The sequence below is a fragment of the Rhinopithecus roxellana genome, chromosome 19 (assembly GCF_007565055.1).
Source record: "Rhinopithecus roxellana isolate Shanxi Qingling chromosome 19, ASM756505v1, whole genome shotgun sequence".
NCBI lineage: Eukaryota > Metazoa > Chordata > Mammalia > Primates > Cercopithecidae > Rhinopithecus > Rhinopithecus roxellana.
Genome location: NC_044567.1, coordinates 76,272,655 through 76,285,345, shown reverse-complemented (window position 1 = coordinate 76,285,345; position 12,691 = coordinate 76,272,655). Strand labels below are relative to the sequence as shown.

Here is a 12,691-nt window from a genome sequence, read left to right as displayed (position 1 = left end):
AATGCATGTAAAATGTGAATAAACAAATGCTAATATATTTTTACATTGACATTTATAAATGTTTGACAAATATTTACACCTACTGTTCGTATATAGTGGTGATAAGTGCCATGGGGCATATAGAATTGATTTGAGGAAAGTCTTGCCTACTTAACTGTCATAATCTATTTGAGAAACAGAATGCTTAAAACATTTAAATATATAATATAGTATATTATAGAATTAAGTCTCAACATGAATAAAACAGCAAGTTCTGTAACAAATTACAAGAAGGAGGGATGCAAGTTTGACTGGGATGGTATAGAACTGCTTCTTGAGAAAAGCAGAATAGGAAAAAGAAATGGTTGGAAAAAAGGAAGGAAGGGCCCTGAGAGCTCAACAAAAGTCCAGAGAAGGGAATGAATATGACAACCTCTTAGGTCAAAGAATGGATCTCTTTTGAAGATGAGTTGCTTTCTTAATAAAGACATAAACTCAGCTGCCATTAGGACATGTTCTCTCTCTCATTTCCGACCTTTTTGTATTAGGCTCTCTCTCTTCTCATTCTGCATCTGAGCATTCTCTCTGTTTCTCAGGCTCATGTGTTGTAAAATATATCAGCTAACAGCATTCACAGATTTAGCTGCTGAGGAGACACTGACTTGATTCTCTGGATATAGAGTACAAAAATTCCAGGAAGGGCTCTGATTGGCCCAACCTGGATCAAGAGCTCTCTTGCAGCGAATTCCAGGGGTGTACATTATAAATTGTGCAACATGTGTTTAAGTGTGAACACATTTGTTTTCTCTGAAGAGGGGATCCATTGGTTCCATTAGATTCTCAAAGGAAGGGATTTGTAACTCAAAAGCAGTAAAGAGCTACTACAAATACCAAATATGCCAAAACCATCTCTCATTTCTTCTCTCCCAAAGCAGCCCTTCGACTCCTCTGCTCTGTCACTGATACCCCAGTCTTCTAGACTGCTAGACTTGTTACCTTGTTGTGTTCTGATACTTCACTGTTCTTTACTCCCTGCATTTAGTTATTCAGTAGATTATGTTAATTTTTCCCATGCAGTGGTTGTTAGAACTATTCTTTTCTGTTTCCACAGGCACAATCCTTGACCATCAGCTGTCATCTTCTTTAGCTCACTAAATAGTAACATCTTCTTAACCAGATTCTTACCAGTTGTCCCTTCCTGCTCAAATCCACCTTATTAGGTGAGTGTTTTAAACTGCCTTTCTGTCATTCTTCTGCTGAAAGACTCCATGATGTCACCTTTCCTGGGCAGTAAGAAAGACCCTGTGCAGTCTGGTCCAGGCCCATCTTTCTAACCTTTTACCAACTGATGTCTTATCGCCTTACTAGTAAATGCTGTCCTATTCAGCCACACCTGTTGCTCAATGATCTGTTCTTTAAATGTGAAATGTGTCTATTTGTAGTTCACATCGATGTTTGTCTTTATTAAGAAAACAACTCATCCTCAAAAGAGGTCCATTCTTTGACGTAAGAGGTTGGTCCCTTCCCTCTCTTCTCCATCCATTTCTTTTTACTGCTTTGCTTTCCTCAAGAAAGTGAAGTAGAACTCAAGAAGAAGTTCCATACCATCCCAGTCAAAGTTGTATCCCTCCTTCTGTGATTTATTACAGAACTTACTGTTTTACTCACGTTGACACTTAATTCTATAGTATACTATATTACATATTATATATTTAAATGTTTTAAGCCTCTTGTTTCTCAAATACATTATAGGTTCTGAGGGATAGTCCAGTCCTTTAATGAGTCTGGAATTCCATACAGGCGGACACCTAGTTGATTTTTTACACATTCTTACCCAGTTTCTTAATACATTCCTGGTAATATATACAAATGTTGATTATGCAAAAATTAAATGTATTGAATATTATAGGAGCACAGCTTCTTTTCTAGGGAGCTGAAAAATAGTATTCAATTCCTACTTGCAATTCACCTTTTTTTTTTTTTTTTTGAGACAGAGTTTAACTCTTGTTGTCCAGGCTGGAGTACAGTGGCGCAATCTCAGCTCACTGCAACCTCTGCCTCCTGGGTTCAAGCGATTCTCCTGCCTCAGCCTCCTGAGTAGCTGGGATTACAGTGTGCACCACCATGCCCAGCTAATGTTGTATTTTTTTAGTAGAGATGGGGTTTCACCATGTGGGTCAGGCTGGTCTCAATCTCCTGAGCTCAAATGATTCACCCTCCTCGGCCTCTCAAAGTGCTGGGATTACAGGTGTGAGCCACCACGCCTGGCCTAATTCACCTTTAAGATACAATCTTTGATAACGTATTTCCAGCAGGTATTATATGTTCTACTTTTGTCCTAATTAATATCTACCTGACAGGGTAAGCTAAAGTTTCACAGCTTTGTATATAGCCAATGACTCCTCCTTTGCTCAATTGTATTGTTTCAAAAACCTGTGCTGCTTATTACTAGCATCAGCATTTTTATTTTTCCATTTTCGACTCATAGTTGTAATGGTGAGGAAAATGTAATAAAGTTTCAAATGATTACATAAACATATAGCAAAAATAGTGATGCTACTGAAAATAGGCTCTGCTGGGCATGATGGTTCATGCCTGTAATCCTAGCACTTTAGAAAGCAGAGGTAAGAGTATCGCTTGAGCCCAATAGTTAGAGACCAGCCCAGGCAACATAGTGAGACCCTATCTCTACAAAAAATAAATAATATCCAGGCGTGGTAACACAGGCCCGTAGTCTCAGCTACTCAGGAGGCTGAGGCAGGAGGATAACTTAAGCCAGGAAGTCAAGGCTGCAGTGAGCCATGATCATGTCACTGCACTCCAGCCTGGGCAACAGAATGAGAAAAAAAAAAAAAAAGATAAAGAAAAAGAAAAGAAAATAGACTCTTGACTGGTAGGCTGCGCCACTGTATAAGAGCTTAAAATATCCAGTCATCAGCAGATCAGCAGATGCATAAATGTCACAATTCAATGTATAAAAAGTGACTGAGGGATGACATTGTATAATACAAGAAAGTTTTAGTTGATCTAAAGTTGAAACCTCTTTGCGCTGGTAGTTCACACATTTAGTTTTCAAGAGCAACATGTTTAAAAAAATGCCCAAATACAAAGATTATGCCATCGAGCCACCATATATAAGACCTGAACTTTGAGTTGATTCTCCAATAGTTGTATGGGCTTTCATGAACCTGATATATGCCCTCACTCAGAGCACATAAGTAGTTATAAGGTCGTTAATAAATATTACTATATTCCACCTATAGGGAATTCAAAATTCAATAAAAGACTGGGATATCTCCTGGAAGCCAAGAATAAGAGTATGGTGGATCTGTAGACTCAACTGCTGTTAGGACATGTTCTGTCTCTCACTTCTGACCTCTATTTTTTTTTTTTTTCTATCAGACTGTCATTCTGTCTCTCTCTTCTCATTCTGCATTTGATTTAGCTACAGGGTGGGGTGGGGTGGGAGGCAGTCAGCAACAAAGGAGAAAGATTGGCCATTGCAGAGAAGGAGCCCACAATCATGGCTTAGTACCACAACCCATATCAATTAGGCATGAGTAAAAGTAAAGGTAAGCATACAAAGAGTTGTGTAAATGTTTTATTTCATATAATGGAATACACTTAAATTTCTTTTTAATCAAATGAGGCTTTAGACAGATGTCAATTTTTTTTAAATAAGACAATTATAGTTGGTTGATGTGAAATGTAGAGAGGTTTTAATTATTTAAAATAATGGTGAGCGCGTGTGCCTATAGTCCCAGCTACTGGGGAGACTGAAGCACAAGAACTGCTTGAACCTGGGAGACAGAGGTTGCAGTGAGCCGAGATTGTACCACTGTGCTCCAGCCTGGGCAACAGAGAGAGACTGTGTCTCAAAAAAAAAAAAAAAAAAAAAAAAAGGAAAATAAAAATAAAAAATGTATAGAAGAGGTGGGGGAAAGAAGAGGTAGAGGAAATGAAGGTATAGATTGGACCTTATCCCATTCAGCTGAAGCCCAGTGAGCTTCAGATTGACTACGTTGAGTCAATCCAGCCTGACACGCACCCTAAAAGAAACAAAGGGGAGTAAAGAATCAGAATTCAGGCTGGGTGTGGTGGCTTATGCCTGTGACCCCAGCACTTTGGGAGGCCAAGGCAGGTGGATCACAAGGTCAGGAGTTTGAGAGCAGCCTGGCCAACATGGTGAAACCCCCATCTCTACTAAAAATACAAAAATTAGCTGGGTGTGGTGGCGCGTACCTGTAGTCCCGGCTACTCAGGAGGCTGGGGCAGGATAATGTCTTGAACCTGGGAGGCGGAGGTTGCAGTGAGCCGAGATCGCACCACTGCACTCCAGCCTGGAGACAACAGAGTGAGACTCTGTCTAAAAAAAAAAAAAGAATCAGAATACAATAGAGGAAAAGGGAAAGGGGCATTTTAACATATTGTTACCAATCTAGTAATTGTAATAAAACTTCATTTCATTACTGACTTGGAACTTGTCTATCTGAAAATCTGATCTATCAGGAGCACAGCAAAGAACCAAGGGAATAAAGGAGATGGAAAAAGGCCTCTGGAGAAACGGAGATCACTATGTTCATGCCCTGAAGATCATGCCCATTACTCCTAGACATTCATCAAAGCCCCTTCTCAGGGGCTATTTTTACTTGGATTTGATTTTAGAAAAGTTGGCAATCTGATTTTCAAACCCATAGAAAAGTAAAAGCAATAAACTGGAAGGAGGAGAAACTATCACAGCAGTCATGCAGACAGCAGTGAGAAGAGAAAGCTGGAAAGCTGGATGTCTTTTTTTTTTTTTTTTTTTTTTTGAGGTGGAATCTTTCTCTGTCACACAGGTTGGAGTGCAGTGGCGCTATCTCGGCTCACTGCAACCTCTGCCTTCCGGGTTCAGGCAATTTTTTTTTTTTTTGAGATGGAGTCTCCCTCTGTCGCCCAGGCTGAAGTGCAGTGTCACTATCTCAGCTCACTGTAATCTCTGCCTCCTGGGTTCAAGCAATTATTATTATTATTATTATTATTATTATTATTATTATTTTGAGATGGAGTCTCCCTCTGTCGCCCAGCCTGGAGTGCAGTGGTGCGATCTTGACTCACTGCAACCTCCGCCTCTCAGGTTCAAGCGAGTCTCCAGCCTCAGCCTCCCGAGTAGCCGGGATTACAGGCACCCACCTCCATGCCCAGCTAATTTTGTGTAGTTTTAGTAGAGATGGGGTTTTACCATGTTGGCCAGGCTGGTCTCAAACTCCTGACCTCGTGATTCACCCGACTCAGCCTCCCAAATTGCTGGGATTACAGGCATGAGCCACCACTCCTGGCACTCAAGAAATTCTTGTGCCTCAATCTCCCAAGTAGCCACCACCACACCCAGCTAATTTTTTTGTATTTTTAGTAGAGATAGTGTTTCACCATATCAGCCATGCTGGTCTCGAACTTCTTGCCTCAAGTAATACGCCAGCATCAGCCTCCCAAGGTGCTGGAATTACAGGCATGAGCCATGACGCCCAGCTGAAAGCTAAATGTCTTTAAGCAAGGTGTAGATGAAAAAAAAAGTGTAAGTATTAACTTAATGATCAAAAAACACAGTAATTTAATTCCTTTAGCATAGGGGGAAACAGCCCTACATACCCTTGTAATCCTTGGGGAAGAAACTTTTAAAACTGATGTCTATATTAACCATGAGTAAACAAGAAGGTTAAATTACATTCAGTATAAAGACACTCCCTGAGTTAGGCAACACTCAACTTTATGTGAATAGTTCCATAAGGCACATAATAAAATTTTAAGATGTGGGAGGTTTCATATCACATTAAGAAATGCAAATAAGTCAAGTGTACAAATGAACACCACAAAGTAGATACATAAGGCCAGAAGTTGCAGATATAAGGAGATAATGGCCCTCTATGGGCAATCTTGCAGAGCTTCTGTTCCCATGCAGATTCTCACTGCATCGGCTGGTGTTATGACACTGCTATTTGTGTATTTCCCATTTTATTACTTTCTAATTGTATTTGTCAGGGTTCTCTAAAGGGACAGAACTAATAGGATATACGTATATATGAAGGGGAGTTTATTAGGGGCATTAACTCACAGGATCACAAAGTAAAGTCCCACAATAGGCCGTCTGCAAGCAGAGGAGCAAGGAAGCCAGTCTGAGTCCCAAAACCTCTAAAGTAGGGAAGCCGACAGTGCAGCCTTCAGTCTGTGGCAGAAGGTCCAAAAGCCCCTGGCAAATCACTGGTGTAAGCCCAAGACTCCAAAAGTTGAAGAACTTGGAATCTGATGTTCAAGGGCAGGAAACATCCAGCACGGGAGAAAGATGAAGGCCAGAAGACTCAGCAAGTCTGCTCTTTACAATTTCTTCTGCCTGCTTTAGTCTAGCCACTCTGACAGCTGATTAGATGGTACCCACCTAGATTGAGGGTGGGTCTGCCTCTCCCAGTCCACTGACTGAAATGTTGATCTTCATTGGCAACACCCTCACAGACACACCCAGGAAAAATACTTTGCATCCTTCAATCCAGTCAAGTTGACATTCAATATTAGCCATCACACTAATCATGTCCCCAAAGTAACTAAGTGATAGGAAGTATATACGACGAGTCTGTGAATAAGTAAATTGAATAGGAGCAAAACGTTAAAAATTTAAACAATTACGTATGAAGATATTTTCAACTTATCATAATTTTGTGTTATCCAAGACCTTTCAGGGAATGTCTGTATTGTGGATAAGAAATAACACTTATAGGCCGGGCACGGTGGCTCATGCCTGTAATCCCAGCACTTTGGGAGACCTAGGAGGGCAGATCACCTGAGGTCAGGAGTTTGAGAATAGCCTGACCAACATGGAGAAACCCCATCTCTACTAAAAATACAAAATTACCCAGGTATGGTGGTGTGTGCCTGTAATCCCAGCTACTTGGGAGGCTAAGGCAAGAGAATCGCTTGAACGTGGGAGGCGGAGGTTGTGGTGAGCCAAGATCACACCATGGCACTCCAGCCTGGGCAACAAGACTGAAACTACATCTCAAAAAAATAAAACACACTTTGGGAGGCCGAGGCAGGTGGATCACGAGGTCAGGAGTTCGAGATCAGCCTGACCAACATGGTGAAACCCTGTCTCTACTAAAATACCAAAATTAGCCGGGCATGGTGGCGTGTGCCTGTAATCCCAGCTACTCAGGAGACTGAGGCAGTAGAATCGCTTGAACCCGAAAGGCAGAGGTTGCAGTGAGCTGAGATCATGCCATTGTACTCCAGCCTATACTCCAGCCTGGGTGACAGAGGGAGACTCGTCTAAAAAAAAAAAAAAAAAAAAAAAATATATATATATATATATATATATATATATATCACTTACAGTCCAGGCACGGTGACTCATGCCTCTAATCCCAGCACTTTGTGAAGTCGAGATGTGTGGATCACTTGAGATCAGGACTTTGGGACCAGCCTCGCCAACGCGATGAAACCCCCATCTCTACTAAAAATACAAAAATTAGCTGGGTGTGGTAGTACATGCCTATAGTCCCAGCTACTCAGGAGAATGAGGCAGGAGAATCACTTGAACCTGGGAGGTGGAGGTTGCAGTGAGCTGAGATCGCACCACTGCACTCCAGCCTAGGTGACAGAAAGAGACTCTGTCTCAAAAAAAAAAAAAAGAAAAAGAGAAAGAAAAGAAAGAAATACCACTTATAAATTTTAAGAATTCAAAACAGAACAAAGATTTATATAAAAATATGTTTATAACAGTAGCATTTAGCATCTTTAAAATTGGAAACAATCTAGTTAACCAATGTTTAAAAATAGTTCAATAAATTATCTTATGTAAATATTTGATGGATGATTATGCAACCATAAGAACTATATTAGTCAGAAAGTTTTTGTGGAATAAATTTAAAAGACAAGATATGTGCAGCATAATCTCAACTATGTACAAAATATATAGAAAGAAATATACAGAAATATATGGAAAGAAGATGGGACAAAAAGATCCCATTAATAATAGCCACTAAAAAAATGTTTTAAACCTGGGATCAAACTGTATGTGTGATGCCAACACAAAGCCAAATATTCACTGGAAGACATTTTTAAAACCTGAGTATATGAAAAGGTGTACCATGGTCCCTGATGGGAAGACTCAATATTGGAAAGATGCCATTTTTACCCAAATATTTGATAAATTCAATGTAATTCCAACCAAAATTACAATAGGATTTTTAATGAAATTAACATATTAATTTTAAAATGCATCTGGAAGAATAAATACTTAAGAAGAGCTGGGACTTTTGTTTTGTTTTGTTTTGTTTTTATTTTGAGACAAAGTCTTGCTCTGTCACCCAGGCTGGAGTACAGTGGTACAATCTTGGCTCACTGCAACCTCTGCCTCCCGGGTTCAAGTGATTCTCCTGCCTCAGCCTCCCAAGTAGCTAGGATTACAGGTGCATGCCACTATGCCCAGCTAATTTTTGTATTTTTAGTAGAGATGGAGTTCACCATATTGGTCAGGCTGGTCTCGAACTCCTGAGCTCAAGCAATCCGCCGGCCTTGGCCTCCCAAAATGCTGGGATTACAGGCATGAGCCACTGAGCCCAGCAGGGACGTTTTTTTAAGCACAATGAGGAACCTCATCCTACCAGGTATCAAAACATTTTATATAGGCCACTGCCCCTGGCTAAAAATAAATAATAAACAAACAAACCATATTATACAACAACAGTAATTAGCATATGGTATTGGCTCACAAACAGAAAAATGGATAAATGAAAGAGAATAGATCATCAGCTACTGGCACAAGCGTGTGTGGAAACATTTCAAATAATTGAGAATGGGTGTCAGGACAACTGGTTATGCATTTAAAAAAATAAGATATATCTGGCAACAGGACAAAACTCCATATCTACAAAAATGGTGCAAAACTTAGCTGGTCATGGGGGCGCACATCTTTAGTCCCAGCTACCCAGGAGGCTGAGACAGGAGGATCACTTGAGTCCAGGAGGCAGAGGTTGCAGTGAGCCGAGATCGCTCCAGCCTGGGCGACAGAGCAAGACCCTGTCTCAAAAACAAACAAACAAACAAAACAAAAACAAAAGAACAAAAAACAAAACAACAACATCACACCATTCAAAAATAAATTAACTCCTTCTGACTGGTATGGACCAAGTTCTGAAGCAGCAAGCAGGGTGAGGCCAATGTGGCTAGGAATGCATAGCTGGAGGCACACAGGAGGCAGACAGCATGGCAGGGACATTTGTTATTTACAAGGGTATTACAAGAAAATTAGGAAATATATTGAGGATGGTGAGAATGGGTTTGTCTGTGTTGGAGAAGGGAGAAGCCTAAACTGAACCTTACGGTGCTGGGTTGGAGAAATCAGTGTGTTTTGTATGTCTATTTCCTGGTTTTGATGCTTGTGCTGAGTTTAGGTAAGATAATGCCCTTGTTTTTAGGAAATACACACTGAAGTATTTAGAGTTAAGGGCTTCGTTTCCTCAATTACTCTCAAATGCATCAGAAAAAATATCTAGCATGTATATAGTGTATAGGTAGGGTGGAGGAGAGAGAAGAGATGAAGCAAATGTGATGAAATGATAACAATTAGGGGATCAAGGTGAAGACGTTATGGGAGTTCATTGTGCCATTCTTGCAACTTTTCTGTAAGTTTGAACTTATTTCAAAATATAAAGTTTGAAAAATAAATTCCAGATGTATCAAATCTAAATAATTCTCTTTCTTGGAACCTATCCCCCCAAATACTCTCGCATATACACAAATATATAAGAGTCCTTATTTCAACATTCTTGATCATAAAGAAAAGTTAGATATATAGGAATATGCTTCAGTAGGAAATGGTTTGATAAATTGTAAAATGTTTATACCATGGAATGTTGTGTAGGCCTTAAAAGAGTGGCAGGGCACGGTGGCCCACATCTGTAATCCCAGCACTTTGGGAGGCTGAAGCAGGTGGATCACGAGGTCAGGAGTTTGAAAGCAGCCTGGCCAGTATGGTGAAACCCGTCTCTACTACAAATATAAAAATTAGCTGGGCTTGGTGGCACATGGCTGTAATTGCAGCTACTCAGTAGACTGAGGCAGGAGAATCACTTGAACCCGGGAGATGGAGGTTGCAGTGAGCCAAGATCATGCCACTGTTCTCCAGCCTGGGTGATAGAGTGAGACTCTGTCTCAAAAAAAAAAAAAAAAGAATAAAGTAGACCAGGCACAGTGAATCACACCTGTAATTTTAACACTTTGGGAGGCTGAGGCAGGAGGATCGCTTGAACTCAGGAGTTTGAAACCGCCCTGGACAACATAATGAGAACCCATCTCTACAAGAAATTTTTAAAAATTAGCCAGGCCTGGTGGTGCACACCTGTAGTCCTAACTACTCAGGAGGCTGAGGTGGGAGGATCACTTGAGCCCAGGAGGTTAAGACTGCAGTGAGCTGTGATTATGCCACAGCATTCCAGCTCTAACCTGGGCAACAGAGCAAGATCCTGTCTCAAATAAATAAATAAATAAACAAACAAACAGAATAAGTAAGATTTATATGTACTGACGTGGAAAGATCTTGAAAATATAGTTAAATGCAAAAACAAGTGGACCAATAGAATATGATCCCATTTATGGTTTTTTTTTTAAGTTTTAAAAAAATTGCTATGGGGTAGCATGTGTGTGCACATACATGTGTATCTGTGCTTACACACATAGAAAATGGTCTGAAAGAACACACATTAAGAATCTGCTGAGCTCGCATGTGCGGGAGATGGGGCCCCGTGGCTTGCCCCTGCGCCTCCAGGCCACCCAAGTCCGCATCTGCCCTGTGGAGTTCAACCCCCACTTCGTGGGCCTATGATACCCAAGGTGGAGTGGGCGGTATTCCTGGAGGTGGCTGATAACTTGCGCCTGTTCCAGGTGCCTAAAGGGCCGGTTGAGGGATATGAGGAGAACGAAGAGTTTCTGAGGACCACGCACCATCTGCTGCTGGAGGTGGAAGTGATGGACGGCACCTTGCAGGGCCCGGAGTCTGGAGGTATGTTCCCCATCAGCCACAGGGTCCCCAACATGCTGCTGAGTGAAGAGGAAATTGAGAGTTGATTGTGCCAGGCGCCAGTTTTTCTTGTTATGACCATGTGTATTTTTGTTGATGTATGCCATTTCTGAATTCTGCCATGCATGTCCCCAACCCTTGAGCCAATGACACACCAAACACACAGTGTTCTTGAGCTCAATGGTGTATACATATTTTTCTCATGAAAGGTTCAAAACCAAAAAAAAAAAAAAAACCCAAAAAAAAAAAAAAAAAAGAACACACATTAAACTGTTAGCAATGGTTAACTCTAGAGAAGGAGAATGGTACTATTCTTTCCAATTTTTCCATAGTGGTCATGTAATCCTTTAATTACCAGTTGAAAAACAGCCTAAGTACAAAAAGGCAGGAATATGTACAATACATTCTCAAAAGATTTCCCCTCAAGTTGATCACAATATTTAGTGTTGGGAATTATCTTTATATATGTGTAAAATTCCTAGTCCAGATCCCACATATAGGGAATCGGCCTTCCAATGGACTGTGCCTGGGTACACTTTATCATTCACTTAACAGAGGATTAGGCAGCCTGCTGAGCCACTCCCTACTTGCTGGGCGGCAGTCCAGAAGTGAATTCCCTTGCAGCTTTCCAAAAGGAGGTCAAACAAGTCCTCAGGGACTCTCAATGGAAAGAAGTTGCCAAAGGCTAAATTTGGCATCCAAGTCAGGCCCTGGACTGGGATAAACTTGTGCCAGCACTTTTCACTTATGCTTTCAAGACCTTGATCAGAATAGGCAGAACTAGACAGCTCTTTCCAAGAGCAGCTTAGCAGCCCAAACTAGAAAAACTTACCCAAACTCTAGTTCTTACCAAAACTAGAGTTTTGGGGTGAACCTGAAACTGTAAAATTCTTTCTCTACCTCCTTGACTTCTACCATCTCTTATTTGAAGGGATAATTCTTGCCAACCTGATCAGAGCCCCATTTTAGCCCTATTCAAGACAGAAAAGGAAGGCTGGTATAGTTTTATTTTTCTCCCCCTACCACCTACTCTCCCGGCTTTTTAGGTGTAACTGACCAGTTTTGCATTTCCTTTGTCTTGTTTGGTCTTGTCTTTTCATACAATATTTTACTGAATGATAATTCACAAACCATAAGAATAATCATTTAAAGTATATAATTCAGTGACTTTTAGAATATTCACAGAGCTGTGTAACTGCCGCCACAATAGATTTTAGAGCATTTTCATCACCCCAAAAAGAAGCGTTTTACCCATTAATGGTCACTTCCCATTTCTGCCTCCTAGCCCTAGGCAACTGCTAATGTATATTCTATCTCTATAGCTTTGCCTATCTGGACATTTAATATCAGTAAAATGATTCAATATGTGGTCTTTTGTGTGTGGCTTCTTTCACTGAGCATAATGTTCTTGAGTTTCCTCTGTGATGTAACATGTGGCAGTACTCCATTCCTTTTTGTGGCTGTATAATATTCCATTGTATATCTATATCACATTTTATTTATTCATTTATCAGTTGACCAACAGTTGAGTTGTTTCCACTTTTGGGCTATTATGAATAATGCTGCTATGAACATTTACATCCAACTTTTTGTGTGGACATACATTTTCAGTTCTCTTGGGTATATACTTAGAATTGCTGGGACATATGGTAACTGTATTTAACT

General features: G+C 40.5%; 1 pseudogene; it reads left to right on the top strand.

The window, feature by feature from the left end:
- The first annotated feature begins 9,129 nt into the window (after positions 1 to 9,129).
- Positions 9,130 to 11,073, top strand: LOC104675506 (annotated as a pseudogene).
- The last annotated feature ends 1,618 nt before the right edge of the window (positions 11,074 to 12,691 follow it).